The sequence below is a fragment of the Chelonoidis abingdonii genome, chromosome 2, assembly GCF_003597395.2.
Source record: "Chelonoidis abingdonii isolate Lonesome George chromosome 2, CheloAbing_2.0, whole genome shotgun sequence".
Taxonomy (NCBI): Eukaryota; Metazoa; Chordata; order Testudines; family Testudinidae; genus Chelonoidis; species Chelonoidis abingdonii.
In genome coordinates this window covers 27,404,546-27,430,335 of record NC_133770.1, presented here as the reverse complement: position 1 = coordinate 27,430,335, position 25,790 = coordinate 27,404,546, and positions in this window count along the sequence as shown.

Genomic DNA, 25,790 nt, shown 5'->3' with positions numbered 1-25,790 from the left:
CTGAGGATCAGAAAATACTTCCAAATATGGAAGTATCTACAATATGTTCAGCCAAACTATTCAGCATTTCTTTAGGTCAAGGCAACTGTGGGTTTCACTGCCATTCCCATGCTTTGCTGTAAAGTGGTTAAACCTGCGATCCTAACATTTCTAGTTAGTAGTACAGTTTGGACAAGCCAGAGGGCCTCTGGCATTCCTCTGGAGTCAGTGCTACATTAAAAACTTCACTAACTATGCAAGAATGTTCTCCTCTGGTGCACAATAATATATTTTTTGTGGGCAGTCATGAAGAGCACTTAGGATTTTCCCCAAGAGTAGTGTAGGGTTTCTAGCCCTTTCTTCTATTCATTGATTCAACTGCACTCCACTCCTCTATTTGAATAAATTCCTTTTGATGTTTTAAATGCTTCTTTCCATATGTTGGTGGGAGCCAGTGCAGAGGTTATATCGCCTATACTGAGATACTATTACGTCCCTTTCGTTTCTCAGCAAGGCTGTCAATGAACAAGCCCACACAAAGTAGCCGTCACTAGCGGATCCTTCATGTTAGACATGCTACATGTTTTACAAATAAAAGTGCAAATTCAAAAGTGTGTGTAGAGAGTTCCAGCAGAGCTGGGAGTAAGGAATAGCTGATGCTTATCTACATTCTGGACTCAAGTAAAATTTCTCTAGATTTCTGATCTTCGAAATGATACTTTCTTGCACTTCACAAGAATCCCTCAAGTTTCCTTATTTTGCTGCCCAGCACCAAATATATACGAGTATTTGTGTCTATGTGTATAATTCAAACATTGTGGGCCCTAATTCTGCATTCCCTGTGGCTTAAGTAGCCATTAACCCCATTTTCATACTTGCTTTCCACTAGTATAAATGACTACAGCAAGTGTGGACAACAGAGAATCAATCAGGCATTTATATAATAGACTTTGCATGGATGCACAAGTTCTGAGAGGATGCAATGAGCCTGCCTACAATCTCCTTGCATCCCCCTGCACAAGGGCAGGCACAAATGCAGGCTCTGCATGTAGAAGAAAGCCCGCATGCTCCCGCCTAGCTGCCCTGGAGTGCTTACCACCCTGACAGATAGGATGTTGGACCTAATATTCACCAAACCAGCCAATGAGGCTGACTTGAGAACAAAGTTCCAGGTGAGATTGTGCTTCCTGTGCCTGTATAGGTTGGGCACACACTGGACTGTGGAGTAAACCTTTTATATATCAATTTTGCATCCAATTTAAGATAAAACAATAAAAGATAAATATTTCTATACAGTAAAACAAAAAGCATGCCCTTCCTCTGCCTGCCTTGTTTTTGCTCTTCCTTCACTCCACACTTTCTACTTCTTCTAGAGTTCAATCCTTTTCAAATTGCTTCACTTTATATTTTCCTCAAATGTCTCATCCTTCTTCCAGCCCTCCTTTCCTCTTTAACACTATTTTCTTTCTTGATGCTGCCTTTCACCATCTCCTTATTTGCTCTCTTCCTAACTCCATATTCTGAAGCAGGAGTCCAACCCCAGAAAGATGGTGAAGGCATTACACATCCAGAGATTTCCTTGTGCTGCCTCATTGTTTTAGGCTTGAGAGATTGGCTTCGTTTTGAGTACTTCTTTTGATTCACCCTGTCAGGCTACTACTCCTGCAGAGCAGTCCACTCCAACAGATCAGGCAATCTTACCTGAGCATCCCTCCAACAAAGCTAAGATACCCTCTCAGCCTCTACTGGATACTTGGTAGCCCTCACTGGGCAACTCCTCCAAATGCAGGAGACAGATGCCTCAAAGACAGAATGAAGTGCCTTCTTCTCTTATTCTCAGAGGTTCAAGGGATTGGTCAGAGGCCCTAGTAGCATCCACAAATGAGAGCTACTCAATCTGGAAAGCTCCCAGCAGTGCACACTGCAAATGTATAATGGGCAAGGGAGTCATGAACAGTCACAGAGCGTCTTATGACATCAAACTAGGGGAATCAGGTCAGAACTGATGAACAATTTGGCCATAAATAAAAAGAAATTGGCCAGATCCTATTCTACTTCATTTTCCATCCAGCCTTTCCCCGCTCAGTCCAATTCTGATAGAATTGCCTGTACTGGGACAGCTGGAGACAGTAATCTAAATGCAAGAGAAGCAGAGGCATGACTCCTCAGTGAAGGACTTTCTGATAATCTCATCTAGACATGCAAAATGCAAGATTTCAAATAAAGTGTTAAAATGCTTTCAAGTTAAGAAAAAATGCAACCAATAAATCCTACAACAGAGTTTATAGGGACTTTGTTTTGTGGCCAAAATCAAAGTTAGGAAATAAAATTTGCTTCAGGGACTTAGCCTCTAATCCTTGACTCTCATTTGACCAATAAAGTGGCTGATGGAAAGTGTATGTCTCTATCAAATCCTGCCCCTCAGCACTGGCTTCTCTGTTCCCTGGAGTCAACAGAATTAGGGAATTTCACATGCTAGTCAGAGCTGTCTCACTGGACAAATCTCTGAAGCCAAAATATGACTTTTAGAATATAATATTTTGCAAAATACATCTCCCAGACTTGATGACAAGCTATATGTAGCTCAAAAACTTCTGTCTCTCACCCACAGAAGTTAGTCCAAAAAAAGATACTTCACCCACCTTGTCATTCTAATATCCTGGAGCCAACACAGCTACAAAAACACTGGAGGTTGCAAAATACTGAAATTTACCGCAGCCACTGCTGGAATACTGTGTCCAGTTGTGGTCCCCACAATTCACCCAGGATGTTGATAAATTGGAGAGGATTCAGAGAAGAGCCATAAGAATGATTAAAGAGCTGGAAAACATGCCTTATAGTGATGCACTCAAGAAGCTCAATTTATTTAGTGTAACAAAAGGGTTAAGTGGTGATTTGATTACAGTCCATAAGTACCTATATGGGGAACAAATATTTAACAATGGACTCTTCAGTCTAGCAGAGAAAGATATAACATGATCCAATGGCTGGAAGTTGAAGCTAGACAAATTCACACTGGAAATAAAGCATCAATTTTTGATGGTGAGAGCAATTAATCATTGGAATAATTTACCAAGGGTAGTGGTGGATTCTCCATCACCGACCATTTTTCAATCAAGGATGTTTTTCCAAAAGATCTGCTCTAGGAATTATTCTATGGCCTGTGCTATACTGGAGGCCAGACTAGATGATCACAATGGCCCCTTTGGGCCTTGGAATCTATGAATCTGTTGGTTCAAACTGTGTTATGCAGAAAGTAAGGCTAGATTATTAGAATGGTCCTACTGGCTATATAAACGATGCCTTTATAATTGACTCTTCTTAAAAATACCAGGAACCCTCATTAAAGAAAAATCTGAATGGTTGCAAATTTTAGCTGTCCGGGGAACAGATTCATTTAGGGTAAAACTCCCTCTGTGCAGGGGGCCAGCCCAAGTCCTATACATCATCCTAACAAAACCTATTGGGTTTTCAAAACTGCCTTGCTTTTATTTTAGTTCTTGTGCCCAGTCCAAAATCAGTTGAGATTATTATGTCAGGCCTATTTCTAAAGGACAGAAATCATGACTACTTGGTGCAAAGGGCTTGTGTTAGCTCTGACTTGATGACTGGTGATAATCCACATATAGATCAGTGATGTATCATTATTCCTATCAACCAAACAGAATCACTTTCTCTTTAAAAATCAAAGTGGTGTTTTCTGTGAGGCCAGAATCAGACCCATTGGTCTGGCCCTATTGGAGTAAGGTACTATTCAATGCGATATTAGAATTGGGCCTCTTATATGTAACCTTGTCTCTTCCCTTAGTTACTAACTGAGCTGCAGTTTTCCAGAGGATCACCCCAGGCTGTTAGATACTCAACTCCTATTGAATTTCAGGGGTGTGTGGGCAGCTTTGTTCATTAGGCTCCTTTGAAAATCTCTGCTCATGTGAAAAACATGGTTCCCACAGTGTCCTGAAGAAAACTCATGGACCCAGGGTTCCAAGGACACTTTGGCAAATTTTCCTCCCTAAAAGCATTTCCAAATATGTGTGGCAATATCCAACTGTTGGAACAAAACTGACTGACACGGTAAATATTGGTGACCAAGTGGCACAGGAATTTGTGGCAACTGAGACTTCACAGCTGCAGTTTGGGAAAGGAGGATTTGATCCGAAACAACTGGGCAAGTTGGAGAATTAGGGCATATAGTAAATGATCTAGGATTTATTAGCAGTACATAGTTCAAAATAGGCTTGATGGACTGTTTGTGCTGGAACTGATGTGAAAACACTGAGCAGCATGATGCTCTGGCACTCTTAAAGCCCTTATGGTATTGACATCTTAAGAGACTAAAAGGATTGAAAGGTGTTCCAGTCTTGTCTGCCAGCTACCATCTTGCTCCTTGAGTGAAAAGTGTTGATAATGTACTAATAGTCCATCTATCCCACACAGAAATGACAGACTAAATTGGCTGCCTACTTATGTCTCAGCACTTCTAACCTTGCTATTGATATTAGCCATTTCACCACTGGTAATTGGCAGTACATCTTAAGTGCTCTTTAACAGGAATACACTATAGAGGAGTACTATAGCACAAGGAATAAGAGTGTGTTCTGATGTACAGTCATTTACAGTAACTCGGCCAAGGAACATAACGCATAATGTAAGCATGGCAAATCACTACAGACTACATTAAAAGCTTGTGATAGGCTATGTCCCATACTCTTTTCTTTACTGATGTGGTACATGCTCTTGATCTTTCCCATGATGTGAAATGAACATCTCTTTACTTGAAAACACATCCCTCATTTTTTTTTCCTTCTAAGAACAGGCTGCTGCTTTTTTTTTTTTTTTCCCCATTTTGGCCCACACCAGAGACAGTTTAGCTTTGATCATTGCCTGTGCTCAGCAACAGGAAATATACAGCACATATTGTGCTGTCATTTGGGTGGACAGGGAACAATACACAAAACTAAGTTAACAATAACATGACAAATGCATATATATGCTGTTCCATAGGTTTCCTGAACCAAAGGGCAACTTACGCAACACAGGCTCCCTCACATTGTTTTTGTTAGCTGTCGTTCTTTATTTACTGCCACTGCCACTGGAAAAAAAAAAAACCTGATTTTCTCAGTGTCATACACAGGAATTTGTGCTGTAGCTGGCTGTACATCCTATTTTTCTCCAATTTCTTGTGTGTTTTATAAGCCCTTTTCATTTTATAGCACCTCAGTCCTTTATTCCCCCTGATATCAAGTTAATCAGCTATTATGTACATTGACTACCTAGAATATTATGGTCTACTTCTAAGGAAGCATAAACAGTTGCATGAGAACATTTAGCTCTCTCACCAATATACTAGAGGTCCTTTAAATGCCTGTACTCTCAGCTGGCCTCTTCAGTAGCATGGGTTTAATTTCTACCTGTCACAAAACTGTCACATAAGCAGAGGCCTTTTGAACATACAGCTTCCAAACCCCTATAAAGTATAAGACCTATTTTACTAAGACTTCTAGGTTCTGATATTGTACATAAGGTGCAAAGACCCTTTTTTTTTTTAAACTGAGCATCTCATAAGAGCTCCAAGTCATGCATTTGGAAGCTCCAGTTAACACCGATGCACATAAATACCCATTTGGTGCACCTAGACACCCGTCCTGCAATCAGCTCCATGCAAAGCATGTTGCAGTATTGAGGCTCTAAATACTGATTTGATTCCCGATAGGGATTTGTTTATCCCAGTTAACATGGTCTTTAGGTAAAACTTGATTCCCTATACCTCTATGATGGCTCTTCAGTGCCAATTTTTTCACCAAAGGTTAAATATTTAATTGATGGGCATTTATAACAATTGCTGTGATAGGATTCTGAGTGCCTTTTGGTGTTAGAGCTGGGAGGAGAGTGTAAAAAATTATATGGAAATATCTAGTCTATTTTTTAAACAAATTAATTTCTACTACATCTGTGCATCTTCAGTTCAATTTCTATGTCTATTCTAGCAATCAAGTTTAGTAGCAGGCATGAGACAGTGAATTTTAAGTAAATACTGCAGAATATTCCTGGAAAGTAAATTGTAAATTCATATTCATAAGAGATGCATACTGTAGACCTGGTTTTAAGAAACACAGCCATCTAGTCAGGTAACAGATAGACATAGATATATAAGTTCAAGCAAAACACCTCAAGTACCAAATTATGGCTATTCGAACAATGTTCATGCTTCCAGGTTCACAGAGTATTCACATTCATTTGTGTGATTTTTTTGAAGTGTTTCATTACATTTAAGATCCACTATTTACCTTTTATCGGTCCATTTAGATAATATTATCTGACTCCTAATTTCTAAGCAAAGTAAAATAAGTTACAATGAAAACAATGTACACAATTGGAGAAGCCGTTAGAGTAAGAAAAATTGTGAAGACCATGTAAAGACTGAGGTTCATGGATTCTCAGTTCAATATTTCTTTAAATGATTAAGTCAAGTCTCTTTCAAAGGTAAAATATTTAAAGTAAAAATTCAATATTATTCTTGGAAAGATTATTATTTACATATTGAGGCAGATATTTTTTTAAAAGCCAAATCTCAGCAAGGCTGTGAATGTTGGAAACATAATAGGTTTTGTGCTTCTCTGACTCACATAGATAAATAAGCTTCATGTGACTTTTTGGCTCAGTGAAACCTTTCCATTTCTCATGGGTTTTTCTGCAGAAGCATTACAAAATTCTTGTGAAGTTCTGATTCCTTTGTGTTTGAGGGGATTGAGGGGTGACTCCCTCATATTTGCAGAGTGCTATAAAATAAGTTATATACTTCACAGAGCAAATAAAGAGGCAATCACAGTTTTATCCCATGCCTTCCTATCAGGGCCGGCTCTAGCCATTTCGCCGCCCTAAGCACGGCGGCACGCCACGGGGGGCGCTCTGCCGCTCGCCGGTCCCGCGGCTCCTGTGGACCTCCCGCAGAAGTGGCTGTGGATGCTCCACCGAAGCTGCGGGACCAGCGGACCCTCCGCAGGGACGCCTGCAGGAGGTCCACCAGAGCCGCCTGCCGCCCTCCCGGCAACCGGCAGAGCACCCCCCGCGGCATGCCGCCCCAAGCACGTGATTGGCGTGCTGGGGCCTGAAGCCGACCCTGCTTCCTATTGTTTGTTGCTTTCACATGATTCATCAAATGAGAGTAACATACAATAGGAAGGGATACAAAAAAATGACTATAAATGGCTATAGAAAATGCTAACAGATAGGACAAGGCTTGCTGTACTAAGATCAGATGGTTACTTTTGTGTAAATATTTAATAGGATAACACTTTTGGGGTGACTAAGTGGTAAATCAATAGGAACATTACTGGAGTGTATGCTGAACAATGGCTTGTTAAGTGATACTGTTATAAACTTTGTTTACTTCATTGCTTTGGATTATGGTATTATATTTATCCAGTGTCTTTACTAAAATAAGTTATATGCAGCTTTCAGCTGAACTCCCTTGTCAGATTTTGTTGTGAGGAGCTTTTTAGAATCATTTGTTTCATCTTTCTTTTTCAGTTCTCTACCCAATAAAATTCTGTACCTGAATTGTGATAGGTTGCTAAGCAACAGCCTTACCTTCCAGTTCTCTAATTTTACATACCTTTCAGTAGCAGGGAATTGGAGCTGGCTAAATAATTCATTAGGAATAATTTAGTGAACAAATGTTCTGAATGTTTGTCAAATAAATTATCTGTGATGAATGTTTTTTAAAAAACATTCATTATTCAACCATGATTTTACAACAAGATTAGACACAAAGAGTCAAGATTTTTAAGTGACTAGTGACTTTGGATACCCATCTTAGAGGGGCTTGATTTCAGAAAGTTCAGAGCACAGACCTTCTCCTTATCTCAATTATGCTGGTGTAAATCAGGAATAATTTCACTAACATTAATGGAACTACACTGGTATATAACTCATGTGAGTGGGAGGAGGCTCAGATACACTTGTCAGTAGTCCAATCAGTAATCATATACTTGGAGAAAAAAAGGTATTTTCAGAGAAGATTTGAAGTAAATGAGGTGGAAATATACAGAAAGTCTATTCCAGCTAGTGTTAGGGACAGAGAAGAAGAAACTTGCATCAAGTGTGATAAGTTTATATGGAGGACAGAGTGGAGACCAGAACTTGATGAGTGGAGGAAGAAGAGGAAAGTAGAAGGATCAGGCCCATGTGATAAGTTGAAGGAAGGCTATACAAATCATTAGTATGTGAGTGACTATCCTAAGACTTGTGCTGAGCATCCAAGCATGCCCAGTGCAATCCTAAGGCTTGTGCTGAGCATCCAAGCATGCCCAGTGCAAGCTAGATATTTCCAGAAACCCACGCACACTTGGACTCAATCCTGGTCTACACCTAAAAATTAGATCTAACCTAAAGACATCACTCAGAGCTGAGAAAATTGTCACACCCTGTGAGATATAGTTAGGTTGACTTAACTCCAACTGTAGATGAAGCTAGGTCAACGGAAGAATTCTTCTGTCAATCTAACTACTGCCTCTCAGAGGGGTAGATACTTACATTGAAGAAAATCTCCTTCCCCATCGATATAGGAAGTGTCTATGCTATAGCAGTATAGCTGCAGCTCTGTCGCTGTGTTGCTGCAGTGTAGACATGGCCTCAGGTAAGTACTCATACATTTAATAAAAAGTGCTCTGCCTTCTCCCTGGACTCCCAAATGCTTGTTAAACATTACAAAAAAGGACAGTTTAAACCTGGGTCCTGGGGCAAATGAGCAGCTCATGGGATTGTGAAACAGTTCTATTTCTTGGTAATTTTTATCTCTATGTTATAGGGCTATCTTTGATCTGAACTTTTTCCTGTATCCTGTAGTCATAGAATCAAAAACTATTCTACATAATCTGTCCCACAATGCATGTCTGATAAAGGTATGGGGAATAGATACTTTAAATATTCCTATATCTTGCAACAGAAGCATGTTTTTAAAAGTATTTAAGCACCTAAAGACAGTGGTGCTGGAAGAATTTTTATAGTGGGGGTGCTGATGGCGGAAACCATCTGAGACAGGTTCGGTCACAGAGACCAGTCTGAGGCTGTCACATGCTGGAATAACCTCTGAGCCCATTTTCCACTGCCAGCTTGGATTCCAGAACCCTACCTTGTTGAGCCAGACATGCTAGCCTGCTGCACCAAAAACACAGGGTCTGGGCCATGCCCCCAGAGCTGCAGACTTTAACCAAAAACTGCTCAGCAAGTCATCTATCTCAGACACCCAGCTCCCAAAGGAATCCAAACCCCCCAAAAATCTGTTTTACTCTGTATAAAGCTCATACAGGGTAAACTCATAAATTGTCCAGCCCTCTATAACACTGATAGAGAGATATGCACGGCTGTTTGCTCCCCCAGGTATTGATCACTTACTTTGGGTTAATAAATATAAGTGATTTTATTAAGTATAAAAAGTAGTGTATAAGTGGTTTCAAGTAATAACAGACAGAACAAAGTAAGTCACCAAGTAAAATAAAGCAAAAACAAGTAAGTCTAACCCTAATACATTAAGAAACTGATACAGGTAATAGCTCGCCCTCAGAGATGTTCCAAAAAGCTTCTTTCACAGATTAGACACCTTCCTAGTCTGGGCCCAATCCTTTGCCCTGGTACAGTTCTTGTTAGTTCCAGCTCAGGTGGTAACTAGGGGTCTCTCTCATGACTTGCAGCCTCCTTTGTTCTGTTCCACCCCTTTTTATAGCTTTGGCCCAAGGCGGGAATCTTTTCTCTCTCTTGGTCCCCACCCCTCTTTCTAAATGGAAAAGCACCAGGTTTAAGATGGATTCCAGCATCATCTGATATGGTCACATGTCACTGTAAAACCTCATTCTTCATTACTCACCTCACATACACAGGAAGGCTTGCAGGTAAATAGACTCATTTACAACCAATTGTCCTAGTCAATGGGAGGTACACAGGAAGACTTACAAGTAAAACAGAGCCATCTACACTCAATTGTCCTGGTTAATGGGAGCCATCAAGTTTCCAAGCCAACATTAATGGCCCACACTTGGCATAATTACAATAGGACTTCAGAGTAATACTTCTAGCTTCAGATACAAGAATGATACATTCATACAAATAGTTTGAACAGACTCACTAGATTATAAACTTTGTAATGATAGCTTTCAAGAGACCTTTTGCATAAAGCATATTCCAGTTACATTATATTCACATTCACAAGCATATTTCCATAAACACATGGAGTGCAACGTCACATCTAGATTGTGTTTGTTATTACTACTTCAAGCCAGAGGATGTGGCAGCACCCCTGGAAACCTTAGTTCCAGCACCTATGCCTAAAGATGCAGATGGGATGAGTCCAATGGGAGTTAGACACCTGGCTCTTATGAAACTTCCACTAGGGTCTTATCTGCATTTTTAGGTGCCTAAATACCATTTAAAATTTGGTACTTTGTTCCCTGTAGCGTTAACTTTAGACAAAGGCTGTGAAACTGGAAGGGAAGTAATAAACTAAAAATGCTATATTATTAAAACAGAAAAGAAACTGAACTTTTCCTTAAAATGCAGGAAAATTTCTTTCCTCTCTTTCAGGACAATAAACACCTTCAGTAATGATGGTCAAATACATACTATACATTTTTAAAAGCAAAATTAAAAAAGAAGCCCAGATATTTTTTTTAAAAAATGTATCTCTAAATAGTTGCACCTGCTATTTTTGTTCATATAATTCTTTGCAAGAATGTTCTGCTACTTTTCTACATCAGAAAATGTGGAAACTGGATAGCTGGGCCTGCTCTAAGCTAGATAAAAGCAGAGGTCTAGAAGAAATCTGGTTGGAAAATAAGTATTTATAATTTAAAAGCAATTCTAAAAAGGCCTCAAAAAAGTATAAAAGTAGAATGACACTATCACAAGCTAGGATCAACTGGTTTTATATCATATCAAGAAAAAGAAGGGGTGGTTGATAAATTTCTGAAGGAATGATGCCATAGCATCTGTCACTAAGTATACTGCCTAAAAATGTGGTGACTATTTCAGGAAGTATCATTTTGATATTTGTAATTCCAAAAATATCTGCATTAAGAAAGGAATTGGGAGGAATGTAATGAATAGCAGAGGATTAGTAAAAGGATTTTCAATGGGACATAGATATTTTCAAAACTTTACCCATGAAGCTTTTCACTTCTAGACCACACATTCATTTATGTTGTATATCCTTAATGAATGCCATGAACAGCTCCTGGTGTTGCTCTCTGCACTTCTCCTGAAATTATGCCATGAAGATCATTTTGGTTGTGCCTCGAGATGGCCTGAAGCCACACTATGATTCAGGGAGGAGTTCCTCGGCAAGGGGGAGGAGATGATTTAATAGGATCCGGGCAAGGATCTTCCTTGCAATGGAGAGGAGGACAATGCCTCTGTAGTTCCCGCAGAAAGATGTGTCCCCTTTCAGTATTGGTGTTCTATCAATCATGATGCCCTCTGGAAGGTGCTGTGTAGATTTGGTTGTCCACAGAAATTCATTTCCATCATCATACTACTCCATGATGGGATGACTGCCACCATTCTGTGCAATGGCTCAGAGACCAAACCATTCATCATGTCAAGTAAGGCTGTGTCATTGCTCCAACACTCTTTTCCATTTACCTTGTTGTGATGCTGATTCTCATCTGTGACCACCTTACTGATGGAATCGGGATTGAGCATCATAAGGATGGCCTGCTCCTCAGTTTCTGATGTTTCCAAACAAAATTTAAGATCACGAGAACTGGCATCATTGATCTTCAGTATGCAGATGACTGTGTCATCCTCACACACACACAGGCCGACCTGCAAAGCACCCTACATCTTTTTGCAAATGCCTATCACAGCTTGGGTCTCTCTCTCAACATCAGGAAGACTGAGGTACTCTATCAGCCCTGATCTGCACAAACTACTCTTCATACTTCACAAATCACTATTGGTGGAAAACCCCTGGAAATGTGAACCTTGGCAGCCATCTCTTCCAAACAGCCAGAAATTGAATACGGGATCTGCTGTGCCAGCACATCCTTTGGTAGACTACTCAAACGAGTCTTCAATGATAGGGATCTGCAAACAGGCACCAAGATCTTGGTTTACAAGGCAGTTGTCATTCCCACCCTTCTCTATGGGTGTGAGACCTCGGTAACCTACAAATGACATCTCAAGCGGCTGGAGGAGTTCCAGCAGTGCTGCCTCAGAAGGATTCTCAGGATCAGCTGGGAAGATCAATGCACTAACATCAGCGCTCTCTCTGCAGCCAACATCAGCAGTGTAGAACCACAGGTCACGAAACACCAACTCCGCTGCACTGGCCCTGTGTACATATTCCTGACATTCACCTCCCAAAGCAAGTACTCTTCTCTCAGTTAAGTCAGGGAAGAAGGGCTAGCGGAGGGCAGCAGAAGCGCTTCAAAGACATATTGAAAGTACACTTTAAAAAGGGAGGCGTCAACTCAACCAGCTGGGAGGACTTGGCACGGAATAGAACACAGTGACGCCACACCATACACAAAGCCACAGCTCACTTTGAGAACAGATGTGATCATAAGACAAAGAAGTGACAGAAGAAGAAAGAAAGGGCACAACACTCCAGTCAACAACTATGTTGCCTCCAAGATTAAACCTGTCACTTCTGTGGGAAAATCTGCAGGGCACAAATTGGGCTCCTTAGCCACCTAAAAATCCACCAATGAGCTCCCTTGGCAGACATCATCCTCACATCAAGGGATAGCCGAAGGAATATCCTTAATATGGCCCATGTCACTATCTGATAGTTGTTGGGTAGCCAATGTAAAAAGTCTATGGTGCTGTAGACACATCATAAATACTACAGTACCACCATGTATGGCACTGATTAGTACCCTAGTAAGAAATCTTAGCAGAGAATCAAAGTACTAAATAGGCCTGGGACTGAACTACCTTCTTACCCATAAAGGTGGTTGTCACATTTAAGAGGCAAACTGCACCTCTGACTTCTCCCAGTCTTCCTGAGTGCACCGTCTTTAAGTCTCACGTCTTGAGCTGTGACCTGTCTCTAGGGATGAAATCACATGATTTTCCCTGTTCAGTCCAGGCCCTAGTTGCAGATCCCTGTGCATCAAGTACGATTTACCTAAGCAGATCTGACTTATGTCCAAACCCTGCAATTATGTTCCCTCCAGGGCAATGGCAGTGGTAATCAGTGACCAAACATCTTCCACAAAGCAAAGTATTATTTATTTAGAACAAAAGCATTGCAGAGAAAATATATCTCAAAAACAATAAAACAGATTGTACAAGTGTCTAGATTTTTCCAAGGCTAACCGTTCCATGAATCAGAGAAGGCCCTACTCCTTACACTCCCTCTGCAGATTCGCTATCTGAGACAGCCTGTATCTACAGACAGAGTCTGACAATTGACTTTCCTATGCCCCCTTGAGAAAAGTTTTTAACTCTTTCGTGTTCTGTTGATCTCTAGCCTCCCAGCTTTGAAAAACATAAGGATTGCACACTATTAAAGACCAGAGACAGAATCTTAAGGCTAACAGCATAACTCATAGTCTTTCAGGTGTGTATTGGGGTGTCCTTATCTAGATCTGTTGTCTGACTGCCCTATTGGCTCCTCCCACAGCTTTCTATTTATTTAGATACATTCATCTACTCACCAACCTACTGAGGAGGTCTTTAAATTAGGTTCAAAGGAGGCAGAAGACAAAAGGCCACAGGCTGATATAAAAAAGGTAATCTTATCAGAAGACTAAATGATAGAGGAAGTATATGGGGCAGGGGGAATAGGAGCAACAAGAAGGATAACAGTGGAGGAATCTGCTGAACAGTTTAGATGATGTTTATACATAAATGCAAGCATTATGGGGAATAAACAGGAAGAAGTGGAAGCATTAGTACATAAGCTAAATTATGACTTAATAGGCATCAGAGTGACTTGGTGGGATAAATCTCATGACTGGAATATTGGTATGTAGGTTCAGCTCGTTCAGAAAAGACAGAAAGGGGGAAAGGGAGGAAGTGTTGCATTATACATCAAGAATACATACAGGTGTTCCGAGGTGAGCAGCTGAAAGTCTTTGGGTGAAGATAAAAGGGGAAAAACAGGAGCAGTGTCATGTTTGGGGTCTACTGTAGACCTCCATATCAGGAGGCGGCGGTGTGTGAGGCATTTCTAAAACAAACAACAGAAATATCAGAAGCACAAGTCCTGTAAAGAGTAAACTTTAGCCATACAGACATCTGCTGAAGAAGTAATACAGCAAAACACAAAATGTAAAATAAGTTCCTGGAATGTACTGCAGAAAACTTTTAGTTTCAGAAGGGAGAAGTAACAAGGGGGCAGCCTTTTCAGCCTTGACTCTAAAAAAACAGTGAGGAATTCATTGCAAATCTGCCGGTTGAAGGTAATTTGGGTAAAAATGATCATGAAGTGATAGATTTCATAATTATAAGGAAAGAAGGAGTCAGAGAAGCAGAATGAGGAGACTTTAACAAACTTAGAGCTGTTAGGTAAAGTCCCATGGGATGAAAATCTAAGGGAAAAAGCAGTTCAGGAGAGCTAGCAGTTTCTCAAAGAGACAGTTTTAAAGGCACAACAGCAAACTATCCTAATGCAAAGGAAAGATAGTATGAGTAGGCAGAGGACAATATGACGGCATCAGGAGCTCTTTAATTACCTCAAAATTCTAAAAAGAATCCTACAAAAATTAAAAAAAAAAAAAAGAAATTGCTAAGGATGAGAACAGAGGAATAGCGCAAGCATGCAAGGAAAAAATCAGAAAGGCTAAGGCACAAATTAAGTTACACATAGTAAAAGACATAAAAGGCAATAAAAAGAGGATCTATAAATACAGTAGGCGCAATATAAAGATGAAGGAAAGTATAGGTATTCTACTCTGGAGGGATAGCTCAGTGGTTTGAGTATTGGCCTGCTAAACCCAGGGGTGTGAGTGCAGTCTTTGAGGGGGTCATTTAGGGAGCTGGAGTAAAAAAAAAAAATCTGGCAATTTGTCCTCCTTTGAGCAGGGGGTTGGACTAGATACTCTCCTGAGGTCCCTTCCAACCTTGATATTCTATGAAACTAATAGCTGATGATGCCAAGGAGTTTAATGCCTATTTTGTTTCAAGAAGAACAGGACTACTTTGGCACCTTCGAGACTAACAAATCTATTTGAGCATAAGTTTTCGTGGGCTACAGCCCACTTCTTCGGATGCATAGAATGGAACACACAGAAAGAAGATATTTATACATACAGAGAACATGAAAAGGTGGAAGTAGCCATGCCAACTGTAAGAGGCCAATCAACTGAGATGAGCTATCAGCAGGAGAAAAAAAACCTTTGAAGTGATAATTGAGATGACCCATAGAAGTTGTGAGAAATTAACATCCGGAAATAGATTCAATTAGTGTAATGACCCAACCATTCCCAGTCTCTATTTAAACCTATGTTAATTGTATCTAATTTGCATATTAATTCAAGTACAGGGGTCTGTCTTTGGAGTCTGTTTTTGAATTTTTTTGTTGTAAAATTGCCACCTTCAAGTCTGTCACTGAGTGGTTAGGGAGGTTGAAATGTTCTCCCACTGGTTTTTGAATGTTATGATTCCTGATGTCAGTTTACAGCCAAGCTCTAAAATACAACTACATTTGTTCCAATTCCTCAGACAGAGATAAACACCTACAAGGCTGTGATGCTGTTTCCTTGGTAACACTGGTCAGGCTGCTCAGTCATTCTGTTCTTGGAGCTTCAGTGTTATCAGCACTAGCAGACGGTGCAGCCTGCGAATTCAGCATACTTCAATGTTACTCTTAAAGAAAGACCACTGGCACAGTTCGGTGACAAAGGCCCTCAGCCAGGTTTATTGCCCTCAAATCACAGTCCTAGCACCCTGGCTCCATGGTTACAGGTACACTAACACACATGAGTGCCTAGTGGAAAGGAGTGGCTCAGTCAACAGCAGGAGTCTCTGCTGTTCCAGATGCCACAAAAACGGATAAGATGAGGTACCCTGACATTTATAGACTGAAACAAACAACTGGGACAAACAACTTGCGTACCATCTTACGTGTTTTATGACATCTGTTTGTTACCTCCTCTTATTCCTGGTATTTTGGACAAAATATCTCTATTCATTATTCTGTCAAACCATCTTCTCTTGTATTAGATTGGGGTGTATTTGTATTAGCCTTTTGAAATGTGTTTACTTAAAAATTTAGTGTGTTATTATTTTGGCAAGGCCGGTCCTACTCTGGCTCACAGCCTTTGGTTTAGGCCTCAGATCTTGCAACAGCCCCAGTGCACCAGGCTCTTTTGCTGTACTACACCCAGTATCCTTAATCTCCTCAATTTACAAGCTATATGAGCAGGTAAAATAGCACCAATATTGGAAGAGCAGCTGACTGATGACCAAGATGATGTCTGACCGTGACATCCATGCTGTAGCCAAGTTGTAAACCTAACTGAGTATGTCGAACATGGTTGTTAAACCAGCAAAATGGTCTGTGATCCATACAGGAAATTCTAATAATCTTCCATAGCTACAGAGTAGCTTTACCTCACTGAGCAGTACAAATTCATACCATTATTGCACATTATTATTCATAGAATGATACATAGCAGCTCCATGATTGTCACAGTGACCCCTTTCGGGATACCTGGATAAATGCACTCACCGTTTCTGCATTCACTCATGTGTGTCTGGGGACATATTCCCTGGCTGGTGTTGAAGTGTACTGATAGTGCAGTGTGAATAGGTTTGCAGTCCCGCTGGCCATGCTTGTGATTGGTAGGTAGACAGATACAGATTTCAATCTCCACTTCAACCATGCCAGCACTTTTCACAAGCACTAAATGTACTTTTTAAAAGTGTTTAAAAATCAATTTTAAAAGGATAGGATGTGATTCTTATACTCACCAGTCTGAAGACACATTGAGTAGGCAATACACAGTAACTTTCATGTTGCCCTGCATTTATTTATTATTGACCCCGAAAAAAGGGCAAATTCTAATGTGCAGTGGGCCTCCCAGGGTACCCAGGATGGTCCAAATCTATTCATTCCACCTTCAGATAAAAGCCTTTTTATTATCACAAAATTATGAGATCCTCACGACTCCATCAAGAACATGAAGGATCCCACAGGGAAATGAAAGGTTGTATTTCAGGTTTTTAGAGAGACAGCTATAATTGAAGCTATAGAATACTGATTATAGGATTCTACTATGAGAACACTGAAAAAGAATCAGCAAAAATAAGAATCTTGATTAAGCAGGGGTTTAATGGGGATAGTTCAGAGAAGTTAGTGAAGCATAAACTGAAATGGAATTCTCGAAATCCCAGATTGACTTAAAGACAGGAGAGATAACGTTTAACTAATTTTCAGGTAATGTCTTGGTTCTTCACTTCCCCATATTTCCATTTGATTTTATTTATAGAATGTGCCTGATGATGAGCATAGAGTTTTGCCAATAGCAGATCTTAGAATAGTTAATGGATGAACGTGAAACAGTTTTGAGCCTTAATTTGGTCCGGATTAGCAAAGATTCCAATGATTTTCAAAGTAGTCCACAATTCTGGCTCTTCCAACTTGCACTGAAAATCTCAGAGAACAGGCTTTCCTGATTCTGGTTGGATTGAGAATACTGTGATGAAGAGAAGCTGTATTGAGGTATTTTGACATCTCCATTGTGGCTGAGGCTCACAAAAATGAAATGTAATGAGGGGAGGGAGGGTAATAAGGGGCTGTGGTTTGAACACAGGATCTTCACAGCTACAAGTATAAACCACTACTACCTAAATGAAAGGAACAATTTTACCTCTAGCTGTTGGCCAAAGTAGCTTCTTATCCTCTTATGTGGACTAGCCACTAGAGAGAAACAATGATTTACACTTTGCTAGTTCAGGTTACAGAAAAATAATGAATAACCTAAATTTTTCTGACCCATGCAGTTAGTTTGCTTTAGGATCAGTTTGAATTTATTATACAGGTCGTGTGAGGCAGGTGCCTCTAAAACCTCACAACTGGGATGTCATATCCCAAGTACAGGAAGAATTCAGCCATGTTTTTTAAAGGTACACTTCATTGTCAGGGATATTCCAATGATCACATAGAACACAGGTGGGCAATCTATGGCCCACGGGCCGCTTCCAGCTCATCAGATGTTTTTATCCTGCCCTCTAGCTCCTGCCGGGGAGCAGGGTTGGGGTCTTGCCTCACTCTGGCGCTCCAGCCATGGAGTGGGGTCAGGGCTTGCCATGCTCCACCCGCTTGGTGCTCCCCAGCCCCTGACTCACAGTTCCCTTGATGAGCACTGTCTTCTGGCATGCAGAGCCACATTGCACAGGTGAGACTTCACTGCACTGTTTCCACGAACCTCGCCACTACGCAGGAGGGGCCCCCCATGCAGCAGCACGCCCAATCCCCTCCCAGTCTCCTACAAGAGCCTCAAAACAACCCAGGGACCACACCCATCCCAGAGAGCACTAAAACCCATCTGGGTTCATTAATCCCAAAGATGTGCCTTAAGATCAGCTTGAATGAAGTAATGGTCAGACCATGACAAGCGTATAATAATTCTGACATACTCCTTTCCACCAAACTGCCAACTCCATGCCAAAAATAAGAGCCATCAATATTTTTTGAATATATGTTCAGACATCATCTGAAGTAAATATAAGATGTAAGTTCTTGACTCAACCTAGTGTACCAGAGTCATTGTCTGCATAAATGCTGAAGGACAATATTCTTTAGTGACTCCAACCTCAGGCCAGAATGTAACAAATGCAGATTGGGGTGGCAAGCCTGGGGTGGCTTGTATACCTCCACAACTTCGATTTTATTCTAGCCCAGAACTCATATATGAAGTGTTTACTCTGAAACAAATCTTACTTTAGAATGGGAGACTTCCTATCTTTATGTTCTGATGCAACCAGTAGAGTTATAACCATTTCTTAACATGCTAAAGCAGATATTCTGGGTTAATAATAATCCAGGTACATCATCCAGTCAGTAGTTAATAATACCGGCACAGACAATGCCACATAAGCAATTGTGCAATTATTATCTATTTAGATTTTGTACATAAGTTATTTACCTATTTATTTATTTTTATTTTTTATTTCTACTGTGGTCTTGCTCAGAGGCCCTATTTGTGCTAGATATTGTACAGAGAAATACAGAGACAGGGTGCCTGTCCTCATGAGCATACAGAGGTGCTGTATTTGTAAAATTTAATAGAATAAATCCAGTTATTAATCTCAGGGTTCTGGTCTTCTGCCTTGCTGGTATGCTGTCTGGTCAAACTCTTTATGAATTCTGATGAATTGTTGAAACAGAAGTTCAAATGCTGGAGGTGACAAACTACATGGAACCAGGGTGAAAAGTTTCATCAAATTACCCTAATATTCAATCACATGTTGTATGTAAATATGAAAAATCTCATCAAGAATCTAAGACCACTGACAAAACAGAAAATAAAAATCTAAGGAAACAGGAAATAAGAATCTAAGGCCAAAACAGGAAACATCACAGGAAATATTGAAGAAAAATTCCATTTAAACATCAGCAGGGAGTAGGCATGCATATCAAGACTTTGCACGTCAAACTTAAAGTCATTTTAAACTTTAGATTCTTTCACTTGATACCCAGCAGGAGTGAAATGTCTATGTTTTTGTGGAGATATTGGTGTTTAATCAGTTGTCAGCAGCTTCTTAGGTATAAATGGGAACTGAGTTACCGATTATGATGGGTTAGGAATTTGATTGGTTGTATAATATCAAAACTACATTTGAGACAAGGTATAGTGTTAAAACTAAGGATCTTCAAATTCCACTACATAGAAGCTTTCAAGTTACGATTTATACATTGTTAAGAACAGATTACGTTACCCGTATTACTACTAATATAAAAAACTATTAAAATGGAGATAATTTTAAATATCTAATTTGCCTTTCCCTGGTTTTGCTGGATATGTATTTTTCCCATGCTGTTTCAGCTTTCTTGTATGTCACTTTAGTTCTTTTAATTTACACAACCCTTACATGAAAACAACAAGTCTAGCCTGAGAACATCTGAGCCATATAACACAACAAATCAACCCATCAGGCAATCAGCTATGAAATGAAAATCCTAACCTCCCTAAAAACCCCAGCTACCCCATGCTTCTCAACTGCCCTCTAAACCAGTGAAAACAAATAAACCTATCCTGGAAGTCAATACATCTAGGCTATTTTGAGTCAAGGGCATGGAAGCAAATTCCTAAGTCAAGAGCCCTTCATGCTAATGAAGTCAGAAAAAATTGCACAGTGGAGCAGAAGACAGAGAGAGTGTTGGGACTGTCCTGTGGAGTGCTAAGAGGGATTGTGACATCTGAAAAAAATTATATAAGGAATGTTCATAGAGTCAGAGAGGCCAGAAGGGACCATTAGATCATCTAATCTGACCTCCTGTATATCACAGGTCACTGACACCACCCAGCACTTGCACACTAAATGTGAAACAAGACCAAAGTACATGAGACCCATGGAAGACTAGTCTATTTTATGCCACAGGCAGAGAATAAGAGGGACCCACATGCGCCAGAGCTCAAGGCTCCTGAAATGGCAGATGATCCCAGCAAGTGACCCATACCTACGTGCTACTGAGGAAGGTGAAAAAAACCCAAGGTCACTGTCAATCTGACCTGGGGAAAAATCTTTGCTGCTTTGGAATATTAAGATGGAAACATTCTAAACACCAAAAGATTCTAGTCCAAATACCTGAGAAAATGGCTAAATTCTCACTCAGGGCCTTGTATCCATACAGAAATCACTGCAAGATTGAGGCCTTACATCCTTCATAAAATATTTCATACACTTCATACATCAACAGTTTAGGCTCCCTTTGAACCCTTTTCCTTGGACTGTAGGACTTGTACACCCAGCATACCCACTGAGAAAAAGAGTTGGTTCTTTTATACGCAAACATGTTCAACTATCCTTCAAGGAAACCAGATTTAGATTCTTTATTCCTGGCTGTGTCACCATGAACTCGTCAGTGTGCAACTAACAGTGTGTAATAGGGTGACCAGATGTCCTGATTTTATAGGGACAGTCCCAATACTTGGGGCTTTTTCTTATATAGGCTCCTATTATCCCCCACCCTGTGTCCCGATTTTTCACACTTGCTATCTGGTCAACCTAGCGTATAATGATGTTTTCTTTCATTTTGCTTGTCTCAGGTGTACTGACACAGTTCAGTAATGCACTGTAAATAAGTAAACTTCCCTTTTGTGTGCAAGACACTGTGTCCAACTTCTTCAAGTGCTATGAGATTTGATCCAGTGCTGAGATGCTACAAGAGAGTGAAGACAGTTGGCGTTGAGGGGGCTTCTCATCTCTCAGTAAGCACTGTCATCACCTCTCTGGTGCTTTCAGTGGAGCTGGACCAGTGGCACGCCCTCTAGGTATGCAATGCATGCATTGCATGCCCCAGAACTGCCTGTGGGGCAATTCTATCCAGTCCCCAAAGGCACATGTAGAACAAAATAGCTTCCTCCACACAGCATGACCTCACATGCATCATATGTGTGAGGTCATTCCTTGCAGCAAGTGCATGTCATACTAAAAATGTCATGGAATGCCACTGAGTTGGACCTTCTTACACTAGTGATGAATTCAACTATATGGCTGGAAATCTCTGGTCCAGCCAAAATGCACTCCACACAGGACCTGAAGTGAATAGCAACAATGGCTTTGCTTCACCTTTGCAGCTTCTAGATCCATGGAGCGCCCACAGGCCAGAAAAGACAGCTCTAATACATGCTTGGACAGGTCTAATACAAGCTCTAATATATGCCTCCAGGGTTTTCAGTCCCAAGGAGAGACCTTTCTGTGATATTGCACTCTATATGATTTTATAAATATATGCTAATGAGTGAATATAATGTAACTGGAATGTGCTTCATGCAAAAGGTCTCTTGTAAGGTATCATTACAAAGCTTATAATCTACTGAGTGAGGTCATCCTATTTGTATAAATGTATCACTCTCGTATCTGAAACTAGAAATATGAAATATAACTCTGAGGGCCTATCGTAATTATGCAAAATGTGGGCCATTAAAGTGGTTTGGAATCTTGATGGCTCCCATCAGCCAAGACAATTGACTGTGGATGGTTCCGTTTGCAGGCAGGCCTTCCTGTGAGTTAGGCTGGGAGGAATGAAGGCTTGAAGTCTTACAGTGACATGCGATCATGTCACCTGAACTGGAATCCATCTTTAACCTGTTGTCTTTCCATTGAGAAGGAGGGGGTGGGAACCCAGAGAGGGACAAAGGATTTCTGCCTTATGCAAAAGAGATATAAAGGGGTCGAACAGAACAAAGTGGACATCCATCATGAAGAATCTCCTAGCTACCACCTGAGCTGGAACAAGAGCTGTACCAGGGGAAAGAATTGTGTCCAGGCCTGGAAGGTGTCCAGTCTGAGGAAAAAATTTACTGAAGCATCTCTAAGGGTGAGATTATCTGTATTCAGTTTGATTAGACATAGATTTGCATGTTTTATTTTATTTTGTTTGGTAACTTACTTTGTTCTGTCTATTACTGCTTAGAACCACTTAAATCCTACTTTCTGTATTTAATAAAATCACTTTTTACTTATTAATTAACTCAGAGTATGTGTTAATACCTAGGTGGGCAAACAGCTGTGCATATCTCTCTCTATCAGTGTTAGAGAGGGCTAACTATTTATGAGTTTACCCTGCATAAGCTTTATACAGGGTAAAACAGATTTATTTGGGTTTAGACCCTATTGGGAGTTGCGCATCTCAGTGTTAAGAACACCTCTGTTAGCGGCTTTCAGGTAAGCCTACAGCTGTTAGGAGACGTGATTCAAACCTGGGTCTGGATTTGCAGCAGGTTAGTGAGTCTGGCTCAAACCAGGCAGGGCACTGAAGTCCTAAGCTGATAGGGCAGGAAAGCAGGGGTAGTAGTAGTCTTGGCACATCAGGTGGCAGCTTCCAAGGGGGGTTCTGTGATCTAGCCCATCATACTTACCCAGTGGTACTTTGGCCATACTCCCTTCCCTGGGAACACCAGCACTGGGAGAATCCAGTTTACAAGCCCTTTACCAGGCCAGTATAATACGGGGAGACTACTGCAGGACTGAGATTCTGGCCCTCCATCTGTGACTATATCTACACTACCAGGTAGGGGTGTGATTCCCCACTTGCACTAGCTCATAGCAGTGCAGACATGGTAGCGTGGGTAGTGGCAGTGGAGGCATGACTTAGCCATGCCAAGTCCGTACCTCTGGCATCAGGCAGGTTAGTATTTGGCATGGCTCACCCGTGTTCCCGCTACCTGTGCTACTATGACTATGCTGCTATCTATACTTGTATTGACTCAATGAGAGCTAGCAAAACTATGTGTACATGAGCTGGGGAAACATACCCCTAGCTTCTAGTGTAGATGTAGCCTAAATCACCCCTTGCTCCACAGCACTGTGTATTGAGAGCACCGGGCCAAGTACTCCACTGGTAGAGCACTTTTAGGCAAGTGCAGTTCCACTGTAATTAATGCATCAGCCTAAAACTAACACAATACAGCAGAGAATCAGGTCCAATTTCTACCTCTAATACAGATAAATTGCATTAAGAAAATACCTTGTAATCTGAGTATTTATCAGGTAAACTGTTGTCTGCCTATTTTTAATGTGTGTCTTTGTTAGCATTTGTACAGTGCTATAAAAAAATCTAATGTGGCAAATCGCCAGTACTGATCTGCTGGGTCTCGCACTTTCTCTTCTCTGGGGTAGGTTCAGGGCACTACTGCTTGCCTCTGAACTGGTTCTTAATTACTCCTCTAGTGTCCTTGGAGGAGGGGAGTGGAGAGGGAGGGACCTGGGCCCATCTTCTACTCCAGGTCCCAACCCAGGGGCCCTGAGGGTTGTGGTGAATCACTTGAACTAGCAGTTCCTTCCCCTGGGTTACTTCCCTCTCCTATCCTTCAGCTTGTGAAGGGCTTCTTGCCTCCCTTCTACACAAGCCTGGTGCCCCTTACCTAGGGTTTCTTCTGGACTTCACAATCCACCACAGCACTCCTCCAAACATTCTCTTCTCTGCAAACCTTCCTCCTTCAACTCCCACACTGTCTGACTGAAGCAGGGTTTTTTTTTTATCACATGACTGAAGTCAGGTGCTCTAATTGGAGTCAGGTGCTCTAACTGGAGTCAGGTGTTCTAGTTAATCTAAAGCAAACTTTCCTCCCTTGGCAGGGAATAAGGCCCCCTGCTAACGCTCTCATTCTGCCCTCTGGCCATGCTGTATCACACTAAGCATCAGTATTATACTTAAAATTAAATCTGTGGAATGCCTGTATAATGTTTTCAGTTCAATCTACTCTCCATGTAGCCCTTAAAGCAGACCAGTGTCACTGTGGTTTGCATGCAAGGACCACACCTACAGTCCTACTCATTTCTTCCAATCCTCTCCTTGGCTACTCTGAAAACAAACAGAGCACGTTGTTCAAGCCACAGCAAAAGACAATATGAATCACAGCCTGCCTTAGCCACACTCCAGATTACTGCTTTCCCTACCAAAAGTAAAGAGCAAAGAGAACAAGTATCTATGAACTGCACTAATTACAGGCTCAAATCAAGCAAATACATCATGAAACAACTGTGATGTTTATGTATATAAAGAGAGAAAAGACTTGCAGAGGGTTGTTTGAGTCAAAATAAAGGCCGATGGGGACCTTGAGGATGGAATCCTGCCTTCCTGCTGGTTGCTGTACTAGTCTTTAGCTGCTAAAGGCCACATGCAATGGAGTTTCAGTAGGGAGGAATTTGGCCCTTACAATCCTGAAACACAATACCACTGCTGCAGCCATAGCAATGAGCAATTCAACTTTCAGCTATTCACCAAGTTAAAAGAAAAGATACTGCGCCAAATTCTGCTCTTAGTCTATCCATGCAACCCTGTTGCCATTATGGACCAGAGAATAGAATTCAGGCCAATTATTTTATCATTTTCTTTCAATGGTTTCACAATTCATAATAGTAATCGTGACCTCCAAGTTGATCATCTTCCTGCAATTAATGACCTTCTGGAGTAAGGACCAGCAGAGTATGTCTACAGAGCAACTAGACACCAGCAGCTTCCCTGTGCCAGCTGACCCAGGTTCATGGGGCTTGGACTGTGGGGCTGTTTCACTGCAGTGTAGATGTCTGGGCTCTGGCTGGAGTCCTAGTGTGATGGAGTAGGGGCTGTGTGGGGGATGGGAGAGCAGGGGATGTCTTTAGATGAGGGACAGGATTTAAGCCTGTAACCTGAGCCAGGTAAAGGTGGGGAAGTCAGTACCTTTGCCCGGGAAGCGGGAGGGAAGGAAGTTTAGTTTCAGTTTTGGGCTGGGTGGTTGGAATTCAGGGGGCTAAGCTTCCTGGACCCCAGAGGGGCTTGATTGAGGGGTCCTGCCTGAGCCTACAAGCTCTGCTGTAACCAGCATTCCTGTTGTCCAATAAACCTCTGTTGTACTGGCTGGCTGAGAGTCACTGAGAGTCCCAGGAAGAGGGGTGCAGGGCCGGACTCCCCCACACTCCGCGACACCAGGCTCTAAGACCCAGTGAGGTGGAAGGGTCCCAGATCTTGGGCTCCAGCCCAAACCTGGAAGTCTACACAGCAATGAAAGAGCCCTGCAGCCTGGGCCCCAGACATGCACCAGCTGAGGGTTTTTCTTTTCTGCAGTAAAACACCTTTGTCCGGCCCATGTCAGCTGATTTGGGCTTGCGGGGCTCCGGCTGTGAGGCTATAAAACTGTAGTGTAGATATTCAGGCTCAG